This window comes from Trichomycterus rosablanca, chromosome 20 (genome assembly GCF_030014385.1).
Source record: "Trichomycterus rosablanca isolate fTriRos1 chromosome 20, fTriRos1.hap1, whole genome shotgun sequence".
In the NCBI taxonomy this organism is placed as follows: domain Eukaryota; kingdom Metazoa; phylum Chordata; class Actinopteri; order Siluriformes; family Trichomycteridae; genus Trichomycterus; species Trichomycterus rosablanca.
The window spans coordinates 18,250,536-18,261,800 of record NC_086007.1 but is presented as its reverse complement, the minus strand read 5'-3'; the positions used below and the strand labels follow the sequence as shown (position 1 = coordinate 18,261,800).

The 11,265-nt window shown below is 46.5% G+C and overlaps 1 long non-coding RNA gene across 1 annotated transcript; it reads left to right on the top strand.

The window, feature by feature from the left end:
- The first annotated feature begins 8,715 nt into the window (after positions 1 to 8,715).
- LOC134334603 (uncharacterized) lies at positions 8,716 to 10,714 on the top strand. The gene is made up of 2 exons (XR_010015500.1): positions 8,716 to 9,081; positions 10,244 to 10,714. It is a non-coding gene; the product is annotated as an uncharacterized LOC134334603 (long non-coding RNA).
- The last annotated feature ends 551 nt before the right edge of the window (positions 10,715 to 11,265 follow it).

Genomic DNA, 11,265 nt, shown 5'->3' with positions numbered 1-11,265 from the left:
GTCGTGGTGGAGGAATAGCCACAATTTATGATAAAGACATAGGTCTTACTGTAAAATCATCTCCCATAACAAACTCGTTTGAAGTTCTTATCTCTGACATAACCAATAAATGTTCATCTGATAAAACTAGTATGTTTAAACTGGTTACTGTTTATCGACCTCCTGGTCCTTACTCAGAATTTCTTAACGAATTTGCCGATTTTCTTTCTAGACTAGTCTTATCAACTAAGAAAGCTTTAATTGTTGGTGACTTTAATATTCATTATGAGGATAAGTGTAATCCACTCAAAATTGCGTTTGATTCTATTTTAGAGTCCTTAGGCATCACCCAAAATGTAACAGGACCCACTCACCGCTGTAAACATACTGTTAGGGTGCCTGCAACGTCTGGTGAACATACCACCAGTTCACAGCGTTGCAGGCGTTACAGAACAAAGAGCAGCGTGGCCTCAAATAGGAGGCCAGCTGATTAGGGCAACGACCTGCAGCTGTCAGCTTCCTACTTAAGGGGGCGTCGCCAGTCTGCAGGCGTCGCACCTTTGTTCTTTGTTTTTGACCGGCTGCACGGCTGCAGCCATTCCTTTTGCAGGGCTAGTTCGGTACCCCAGGCTCCTTGTTGGGTGTGTAAGTCGAAAGACTGAGGTAAATTAGGGTTTTGTTTCATTTAATAGGGAGAGCTGGTGCGATTCCTTGCAGCCCCCGAGCTGTGGTTGTTTTGGCGTTGCCACATAATTCCCCCGCTTGCAAAGCTAGCAGCGGGTTAGCCTCAGGCTAATTGCCACCTTCCGCAGTCCTTTAAAGGCGTGTACTTTATCCAGGGTTATTCACTGCTGGTTTGGTTGAGCGGTAAGTCTCCGCTCCTCCATGTGTGAATCCCCGGTTTGAATCCACTCGCCTGAACCCTTTTTCCAAACTCAATCATCGGTTTCTTCCCAGCCTTTTAAAACTGGTGACATAACCGATCCAATATTACCGTTTCAATTCTCTTTACAAGTTTTGCCCCTTTTAACGGATTATTTACGAAGATCCGTCTTCTCGTTTCAGCCTTTTATTCAGAAGGCGAGTATGTAACCCCAGCAACACCGTAACGTAGCGGGGTGGTTATAAATACCGAGAGTGAGCGACCCGGGTTCGTGCCTCGCGTTGGCTTTTTTTCTATTTTCTGTTTTTGTGTTTCCTTTTCAGTTGCCAGTGACGAGAGTGGCGTCATTCGGGATTTCCCGAATTGTTTTTTGTTTAACTCTTTTCCTTTGTTCTTCTGTATATATCATTTATTGTTAATAAATATCATTTTTTGCTCCGCACCTTTGGGTCCTACGCCTCTCTTCATTACAGAAAGGTGCAACCAGTTATGGACCCAGCGGAGACTCCCCCTGTGATTGACGTGCTTCGTCACCAGGGGGTTGCTTTAGGTCGACACGAGCTGGCGCTTTCAGAGCTGGCTCAGCGGGTAACTGAAATTGCCCAGCTGCTGCCATCTCTGGGTGCCGGTTCGGGTCCCTCCAACCATCCTCCCGCTCCCGCAGCGGTTCCAGTAGGAGTTGAAACCCCCATTCCGCCCCCTGAGCGTTTTTCAGGGGAGGCGAAGAAATGTCGAGGCTTCCTCCTACAATGCTCCCTCACGTTCGAGCTTCAGCCGTCCCGCTTCCCTTCTGAGCGCTCCAAGGTCGCGTTTATAATATCTTTGCTGACAGGCAAAGCCTTGGAGTGGGCTACTGCCCTGTGGGAACAGAACGCTCCGGAGTGTTCTTCAGAGTCTTTGTTCAAGGAGGCTCTGAAGGATACTTTCTTTCATCCCACGGGGGGAAGGGAGGCGGGTCCACGTTTGCTCGAGCTGTCCCAAGGGGGGCGCTCAGTCGCCGACTACGTCATCGAGTTTCGTACTCTGGCGGCTGAGTGCGGTTGGGACGAGGGGGCATTAGTCGCCATTTTCCATCGTGGTCTAGGAGAGAGAATTAAAGATGAGCTGGCCACTCGAGAACTTCCCACTTCTCTCAAGGCCTTCTATCTCCTAGCCACCTCGATCGACACCCGACTCCGACAACGTAACCGGGAGCGAGGGCCTCACCCACCCTTTTGTCGGCCTCAGGGCCAGCCCCGGCCCGTTTCGGGAGATCAGGACCCAGAACCCATGCAACTGGGATCGACTCGGGGAGCCGCCCCACGACCATCCGACCCCGCCTCGAGAGGCCGACCTCGGTTAAACGAGTAGGCCGCTCTCGGGGTAGGGAGTCGAGGGCGAGCCATACCATCATCCCTGAACAGGGTCTTTTCCTTAGCGCATCGTTGCATTGGGACTCTGGGACCACTGATCTCCAGGTCTGTGTCGATTCAGGCGCGGTGGAAAATTTTATTGATCGCCATCTGGTGCACGGGTTGGGGATTGATCTTCAGCCTCTACGAGTCCCCATAGTGGTTCACGCTGTGGACGACCGGGCGGTGGCCGGGAGTCCGATCACGCATCAAACGCCTCCTTTCACGATGCGTTTGGGGAGGCACGAGGAGCGGGTCACATTTTTGGTGACCCAGGTTCCTCAACTCCAAGTGGTCCTGGGGCACTCGTGGCTGAAGAAGCACAATCCTCAAATTGATTGGCAGACCGGGTCAATCTTCGCCTGGGGAACACGGTGCCAGGATGCTTGCCTGTTGCCAGCAAGCATGTCATCAGCACCACAATCGCCTGTTGCGATGACCCCTGATTTGGCCCGGGTACCTCCCGTGTACCATGACCTACAGGAGGTGTTTAGCAAGTCCCGGGCGCGGGACTTGCCCCCACACAGACCTTTCGATTGTGCTATTAATTTGCTTCCTGGCACTTCTCCTCCTAGGGGGCGCCTCTTCTCCCTGTCGGGACCGGAGAGGATCGCCATGGAGGAATATGTCAAGGAGGCGCTCGATCAGGGGTTCATCCGACCATCGTCCTCCCCAGCTGGGGCAGGATTTTTCTTTGTGGGAAAGAAGGATGGAACTTTGCACCCCTGTATCGATTATCGAGGTCTGAACGCTATAACGGTTAAGGATCGTTATCCGCTGCCGCTGATGGCCACAGCTTTTGAAGCTCTTCAGCGAGCTTCAATTTTTACGAAGCTAGATCTTCGCAGCGCGTATAACTTGATCCGTATCCGGCGAGGGGATGAATGGAAGACTGCGTTCATTACGCCCACGGGACACTATGAATATCTAGTGATGCCCTTTGGGTTAATGAATGCCCCCGCGGTCTTTCAACGCTTTATCAATGAGGCTTTGCGGGAGGCCCTTGACAGATACGTCTATGTCTATCTGGACGATATCTTAATCTTTAGCCGATCCATCGAAGAACATGTCAGGCACGTTCGTCGGGTTCTCCAGCTTTTGCTCGACCATCACTTGTTCGTCAAGCTGGAGAAATCCGTTTTCCATACCCCATCAGTGTCTTTTTTGGGGTTTATAATTTCACAAGGTGTCCTGCGAATGGATCCGGTTAAGATCAAATCTGTGGAGGATTGGCCAACTCCTAGTTCCGTACGCCATGTGCAAAGATTTCTGGGCTTTGCCAACTTTTTCCGGCGATTCATTCGGAACTTCAGTTCGGTCGCCGCTCCTTTGACGGCTCTCACAGGGAAGGGTCCGTTTAAATGGACGGTGCAGGCCCAACAAGCCTTCAATAGGCTCAAGTCTCTCTTGACAACTGCTCCTGTATTGCAGTTGCCCGACCCAGAGGAACCTTTCATAGTGGAAGTGGATGCCTCTGATGTCGGGGTTGGGGCGGTTTTGTCCCAGAGAGGGGGTCCGGAAAAGAAGCTCCACCCATGCGCTTTCTTTTCGCACCGTCTAACTCCTGCTGAGCGTAACTACCCGGTAGGAGATAAGGAGCTTTTGGCCATCAAGCTGGCGCTTGATGAGTGGCGACACTGGCTAGAGGGGGCAAAACATCCCTTCCTTGTCTGGACAGACCATAAGAATCTGTCGTTTATCCAGCAAGCGAAGCGGATGAATTCCCGTCAGGCTCGGTGGTCACTTTTTTTTGGTCGCTTTCATTTCACCCTTTCTTACAGACCAGGGTCGAAAAATGTTAAGCCTGACTCGCTGTCTAGACAGTGGGAACCGACCAGACCCGAAACCGACCCTGATCCTATCATCCCCCTAGTCAAATTGCTGCCCCAGTAACGTGGGGCATATTTAAAACAGTGAGAGACGCTCAAGTTGTTGAGCCCGACCCAGGTGGAGGTCCACCTGACCGGATGTTTGTACCATCAACAGTCCGTCGTCAGGTGTTTGAATGGGCTCACGCGTCCTCGTTTGCGGCTCACCCAGGAGTCTCTAAGACCCTGGTGTTCTTGCGCCGAAGGTTCTGGTGGCCGGGGATGGAGAGTCAGGTCAAGGACTTTGTCCGTACCTGCGCTGTCTGTGCGACTAATAAAAGCACAAGAGAGCGTCCTCGTGGACTCCTCCATCCATTACCAGTACCCTCTAGACCGTGGTCCCACCTGGCACTGGATTTTGTCACGGGTTTGCCAATATCCAGGGGATTCACGGTGGTACTGGTGATTGTAGACCGGTTCACCAAATCTTGCCTTTTCATTCCGATGCCCAAGCTCCCGTCCGCCATGGCTACCGCACAGGCTGTTCTGCAACATGTGGTGAGAGCACATGGGGTCCCGTCCGACATTGGGGATCGGATCGGGGTCCACAGTTCATTAGCCAGTGCTGGCGAGCCTTTTGCCAACTTCTCGGCGCGACGGCCAGCTTATCCTCGGGATATCATCCCGAGTCCAACGGGCAATCGGAGCGGGTCATTCAAGATCTAGGCAAGATGCTTCGGTGCTTGACTGCAGGTAATCCAGCCACTTGGGCGGATAAGCTGTTGTGGGCTGAATTTGCTCACAATACCGCTCTGGGTATGTCACCATTTGAGGCACAGTTCGGCTATCCCCCTCCGCTGTTTCCTGATCAGGAACAAGAGGTTGCGGTGCCGACTGTGCAGCAACATATCCGTCGCTGCCGCGCCGCCTGGCGGAAAGCAAGACAGGCCCTTTTGGCCTCTCAGCGCTCCATGAAGCGCAATGCTGACCGTAGGCGACAGCCGGCTCTTACGTTCCGTCCGGGCCAACGTGTCCTCCTATCGACGAGGGATCTCCCCGTCAAAGGTCCCACTTACAAGCTGGCACCGAGGTACATTGGTCCGTTCAAGGTAGTCCGACGGATTAACCCGGTGACATATAGGTTGGAGTTGCCCCCCAGGATGAAGGCGCATCCGACCTTTCATGTCTCCCAACTTCGCCCGTTCGCGGGTAGGGGAGCTTTACCCCCCCACAACCTCCCGCCCCTCGTATCATCCAGGGTGCCCCTGCATTTACGGTCCGCCGTCTCCTGGATAGCAGGAAAGTGCAGGGTAGCACTCAATACCTGGTGGAATGGGAAGGTTACGGCCCCGAGGAACGTTCATGGGTACCGGCTCGACGCATCCTGGACCCTGAACTGATTCGTGAGTACCGAAGGAACCGGTCTGCGGGTCTTGGGACCTCGGGAGCTGTCCCTAGAGGGGGGGGTCCTGTTAGGGTGCCTGCAACGTCTGGTGAACATACCACCAGTTCACAGCGTTGCAGGCGTTACAGAACAAAGAGCAGCGTGGCCTCAAATAGGAGGCCAGCTGATTAGGGCAACGACCTGCAGCTGTCAGCTTCCTACTTAAGGGGGCGTCGCCAGTCTGCAGGCGTCGCACCTTTGTTCTTTGTTTTTGACCGGCTGCACGGCTGCAGCCATTCCTTTTGCAGGGCTAGTTCGGTACCCCAGGTGCCTTGTAGCGCGGTTGGGTGTGTAAGTCGAAAGACTGAGGTAAATTAGGGTTTTGTTTCATTTAATAGGGAGAGCTGGTGCGATTCCTTGCAGCCCCCGAGCTGTGGTTGTTTTGGCGTTGCCACATAATTCCCCCGCTTGCAAAGCTAGCAGCGGGTTAGCCTCAGGCTAATTGCCACCTTCCGCAGTCCTTTAAAGGCGTGTACTTTATCCAGGGTTATTCACTGCTGGTTTGGTTGAGCGGTAAGTCTCCGCTCCTCCATGTGTGAATCCCCGGTTTGAATCCACTCGCCTGAACCCTTTTTCCAAACTCAATCATCGGTTTCTTCCCAGCCTTTTAAAACTGGTGACATAACCGATCCAATATTACCGTTTCAATTCTCTTTACAAGTTTTGCCCCTTTTAACGGATTATTTACGAAGATCCGTCTTCTCGTTTCAGCCTTTTATTCAGAAGGCAAGTATGTAACCCCAGCAACACCGTAACGTAGCGGGGTGGTTATAAATACCGAGAGTGAGCGAGCCGGGTTCGCGCCTCGCGTTGGCTGTTTTTCTATTTTCTGTTTTTGTGTTTCCTTTTCAGTTGCCAGTGACGAGAGTGGCGTCATTCGGGATTTCCCGAATTGTTTTTTGTTTAACTCTTTTCATTTGTTCTTCTGTATATATCATTTATTGTTAATAAATATCATTTTTTGCTCCGCACCTTTGGGTCCTACGCCTCTCTTCATTACACATACCTTAGATTTAATACTTACTTATGGTATAAACATAGACAACCTGGAAATTGTACCACAGAATGACTTAATTTCTGATCACTCCCTACTAATATATGAAGTGTCCCTGTCCAATAATATACAGCAACCACATCGTTTTAAATGTAAGCGCACTATTACATCTGCAACTGCAGCAGCATTCATAAACTGCCTACCAGAATTACCAAATATACCAGCATCAGAACCTAAAGAACTAGATCAGGCAACTCAAAACCTAAAGACCGTACTGCGCACAACCTTAGATAACGTAGCCCCACTCAAAACTAAACTGATTAGGGAGAAAAAAACTTGCTCCTTGGTACAATGACCACACATGCGCACTTAAACAAGCAGCACGGAAATTAGAACGCAAGTGGCGTCACACTACACTGGAGGTGTATAAGATTGCTTGGAAAGATGCTCTAACTGAGTATAAACATGCACTTATAAAAGCTAAATCTTTATATTATTCGTCCCTAATAGAGAAAAATAAAAACAATCCCAGATTCCTTTTCGAGACAGTGTCCAAATTAACTAAAAACGTCAATGAAACTGAATCTAATATACCGCCTGACTGTACCAGCGATGATTTTTTAAAATTCTTTAATGACAAGATAGAAAAAATACGACTTCAGAGTCAAAGTTTGTCACTTGCCAATGTTAAGTATGGACTCACTCCGAGCAGCATTGGTGATAATAGTAACGAGTTAATCCAACTAAATTCCTTTAATCCAATCTCCCAAAATGAACTAACTATGTTGATTAAATCATCGAAGTCATCATCGTGTATACTCGATCCTGTTCCAACTCGTTTACTTAAAGATTTACTCCCAGCTATTGTAGAGCCCCTGCTTACATTAATCAATGCATCCCTTAGCCTTGGGTACGTACCTAAATTGTTTAAAAGTGCCGTTATTAAACCCCTGATTAAAAAACCTAATCTTGATCCACATGTACTAGCTAATTATAGGCCAATTTCAAACCTTCCTTTTGTCTCTAAAATATTAGAAAAAGTCGTTTCCAAACAGTTATGCTCTTATTTGAATGAAAATTGTATTTATGAAAAATTTCAATCAGGATTTAGACCCAATCATAGTACCGAAACCGCATTAATTAGAGTAGTTAACGAGTTGTTAATGTCTCGCACTCTCTTGGTTTCAATCATATCTGACTGACCGCTCGCAATTTGTTTATGTAAATAATAAATGCTCGGAAACTACAAAAGTAAAGTGTGGTGTTCCACAGGGGTCGGTACTGGGACCGCTATTATTTACACTCTATATGCTTCCACTAGGTGAAATTATTCATAAACATGGCATAAACTTTCACTGCTATGCAGATGACACACAGCTGTATATATCAGCCAAACCAAATGATACTGACACAATCAGTAAGATAGAAGATTGTGTAAACGACATAAAAAACTGGATGTCGTGTAATTTTCTTTTACTTAATTCAGATAAAACTGAGGTTTTACTTGTTGGCTCTAAAGCTGCAAGAGACAAGTTGTCTAACCTGGTGCTAAACTTAAACACTTTCTCTGTTACTCCCAGCCCAGATATAAAAAACTTAGGTGTCACAATAGATTCAGATCTCTCATTTGATACACACGTTAATAATATTACTAGAGTTGCTTTCTATCATTTGTGTAATATCTCTAAAATAAGAAATATACTATCTGTTAATGACGCCGAAAAACTGATCCATGCGTTTATAACTTCTCGGTTAGATTATTGTAATGCTCTTCTAACAGGATGCTCTGGTAGATCCTTAAACAAACTCCAGTTAGTTCAAAATGCAGCAGCTCGAGTGCTAACTAGAACTAAAAAATTTGACCATATTACTCCTGTTCTATCGTCTCTACACTGGCTGCCAGTTAAATTTCGCATTGATTACAAAATACTTTTACTAACTTATAAAGCGCTACATGGTCTGGCTCCACAGTATCTGAGTGAACTTATTAATCACTACAGCCCAGCGCGTCCACTTCGTTCACAAGATGCAGGGTTACTTATAGTTCCTAAAATTAAAAGGACCACAGCTGGTGGAAGAACATTTTCTTACAAAACTCCACAACTCTGGAATAATCTTCCTGCCTCTGTTCGGGATTCGGACACAGTCTCAATGTTTAAGTCTAGACTGAAAACATATTTATTTTCTCAGGCTTTTGATTAGTATAGACAGAGGAGCAGAGCTTGGGGGTTCTTGGTCATAGAAACTTGTGGTGATCAGGGATGTTGGGTTGCTCTCGTCCTGCCTCTCTTGTCCGATCACTCAGGTTTGATGACGGTGGGGAGATGGGCGCTGATGTCCTGTGAAAGCCTTCATGACCTTGTTACCTGCTCGCTCTCCCTTTTAGTTATGCTGTAATAATTAGGGCTGCCGGAGTCTAAAACTCTCTGTAAAACTGTTTGTCAACTAGCATTGTACATTATTAACTACATTCTCTGTTGTTTTACCCCGAGGGCATTCTGATGGAAACCTGTTTACCCACCGAGGTTAAGGATTAAAGTCGAGACAACGATGCTGCTCCTGTCAGATGTGACGGGTCTGGAGTAATTGCAACGACAAGAAATCACTACAGACTTTATTGAAGACTAGAGCGGATAACAACTCTATTATTATTTAATTGTTTATTTATCTATTTATTACCAGTTATGACTTTTAGATCATTTAATTCGGTGTTTGTATGATTTGTGTAAATCGTGTATTTATTTAAAGTATCCTCCAGGCCACCCAAGAAGGAAGGGCCCTGCTGAGTCTGGTTCCTCTCAAGGTTTCTTCCTGTAATTTTCAGGGAGTTTTTCCTTGCCACAGTCGCCCTCGGCTTGCTCAACAGGGGTTTTTGTATCTGTTGGTCCTGGATTTTGTAAAGTTGCTTTGAGACAATGTCTATTGTAAAAAGCGCTATATAAATAAAGTGGACTATCTGTTAATGACGCTGAAAAACTGATCCATGCGTTTATAACTTCTCGGTTAGATTATTGTAATGCTCTTCTAACTGGATGCTCTGGTAGATCCATAAACAAACTCCAGTTAGTTCAAAATGCAGCAGCTCGAGTGCTAACTAGAACTAAAAAATTTGATCATATCAGTCCTGTTCTATCATCTCTACACTGGCTGCCAGTTAAATTCCGCATTGATTACAAAATACTTTTACTAACCTATAAAGCGCTACATGGGCTGGCTCCACAGTATCTGAGTGAACTTATTAATCACTAGAGCCCAGCGCGTCCACTTCGTTCACAAGATGCAGGGTTACTTATAGTTCCTAAAATTTAAAAGACCACAGCTGGTGGAAGAGCATTTTCTTACAAAGCTCCACAACTCACAGGAATAATCTTCCTGCCTCTATTCGGGATTCGGACACAGTCTCAATGTTTAAGTCTAGACTGAAAACATATTTATTTTCTCAGGCTTTTGATTAGTATAGACAAAGGCGCAGAGCTTGGGGGTTATTGGTCATAGAAACTTGTGGTGATCAGGGATGTTGGGTTGCTGTCGTTCTGCCTCTCTTGTCCGATCACTCCGGTTTGGGTAGGAGAGGTGGGCGCTGATGTCCTGTGAAAGCCTTCATGACCTTGTTACCTCCTCGCTCTCCCTTTTAGTTATGCTGTAATAATTAGGGCTGCCGGAGTCTAAAACTCTCTGTAAAACTGTTTTACTCAACTCGCATTGTACATTATTAACTACATTCTTTGTTGTTTTACTCCAAAGGCGTTCTGATGGAAACCTGTTCACCCGCCGAGGTTAAGGATTAAAGTCGAGACTGCCGTGACAACTATGCTGCTCCTGCCGGATGTGACTGGTCTGGAGTAATTGCACCAAGAATGACAAGAAATCACTACAGACATTATTGAAGACTACAGCGAAGAACAACTCTATTATTATTTATCTATTTATTACCAGTTATAACTTTTAGATCATTTAATTCTGTGTTCGTATGCTCTGTGTAAATCGTGTATTTATTTAAAGTATCCTCCTGGCCACCCAAGAAGGATGGGCCCTGCTGAGTCTGGTTCCTCTCAAGGTTTCTTCCTGTAATTTTCAGGGAGTTTTTCCTTGCCACAGTCGCCCTCGGCTTGCTCAACAGGGGTTTTTTGTATCTGTTGGTCCTGGATTTTGTAAAGTTGCTTTGAGACAATGTCTATTGTAAAAAGCGCTATATAAATAAAGTTGACTTGACTTGACTTTCATGGTATGGGTGACTTGCATATACAAGTACCACTAAAGTAGTAGAATATTAGTATTTTAAAGAAATATATACTACCACCAGGTCAATGTTTTCTCCCAAAAAGTACATGGTTATTTCAGAATAAGAATACCAGACATCATTCTGCACACACCACAATAGTGTAGCTTTGTAGACACAGTGTGTGCTTGACTGGTCTGCCTCTCTTCGGTCTCCTAAACCTAAAATGTATGGTGCTTTATAAGGAGGAAAATCAGACAACTGCAACTACAGACCACATAAGGTAGAGGGTTTTTTTTTTTTACCTTGAAACTTGTATTGAAAAAGCACAAGCAATTATGTGAAAGTGTAAGGGGTTAGGTAAAATTATTGAAGTCTCTGTGTCCCTAATTCAAACATTCAAAGTCATAGATATTGTGTTATATCTTTGCCCTGATCAATGGCAACGCACAATTAGATCATAGACATTTCCTTGGACTTCAATGCTTGTTTTTGTCCTGACAGTGCAGTGTAAATAGTGGGTCCTTATAGACCAAACTATGTTCAT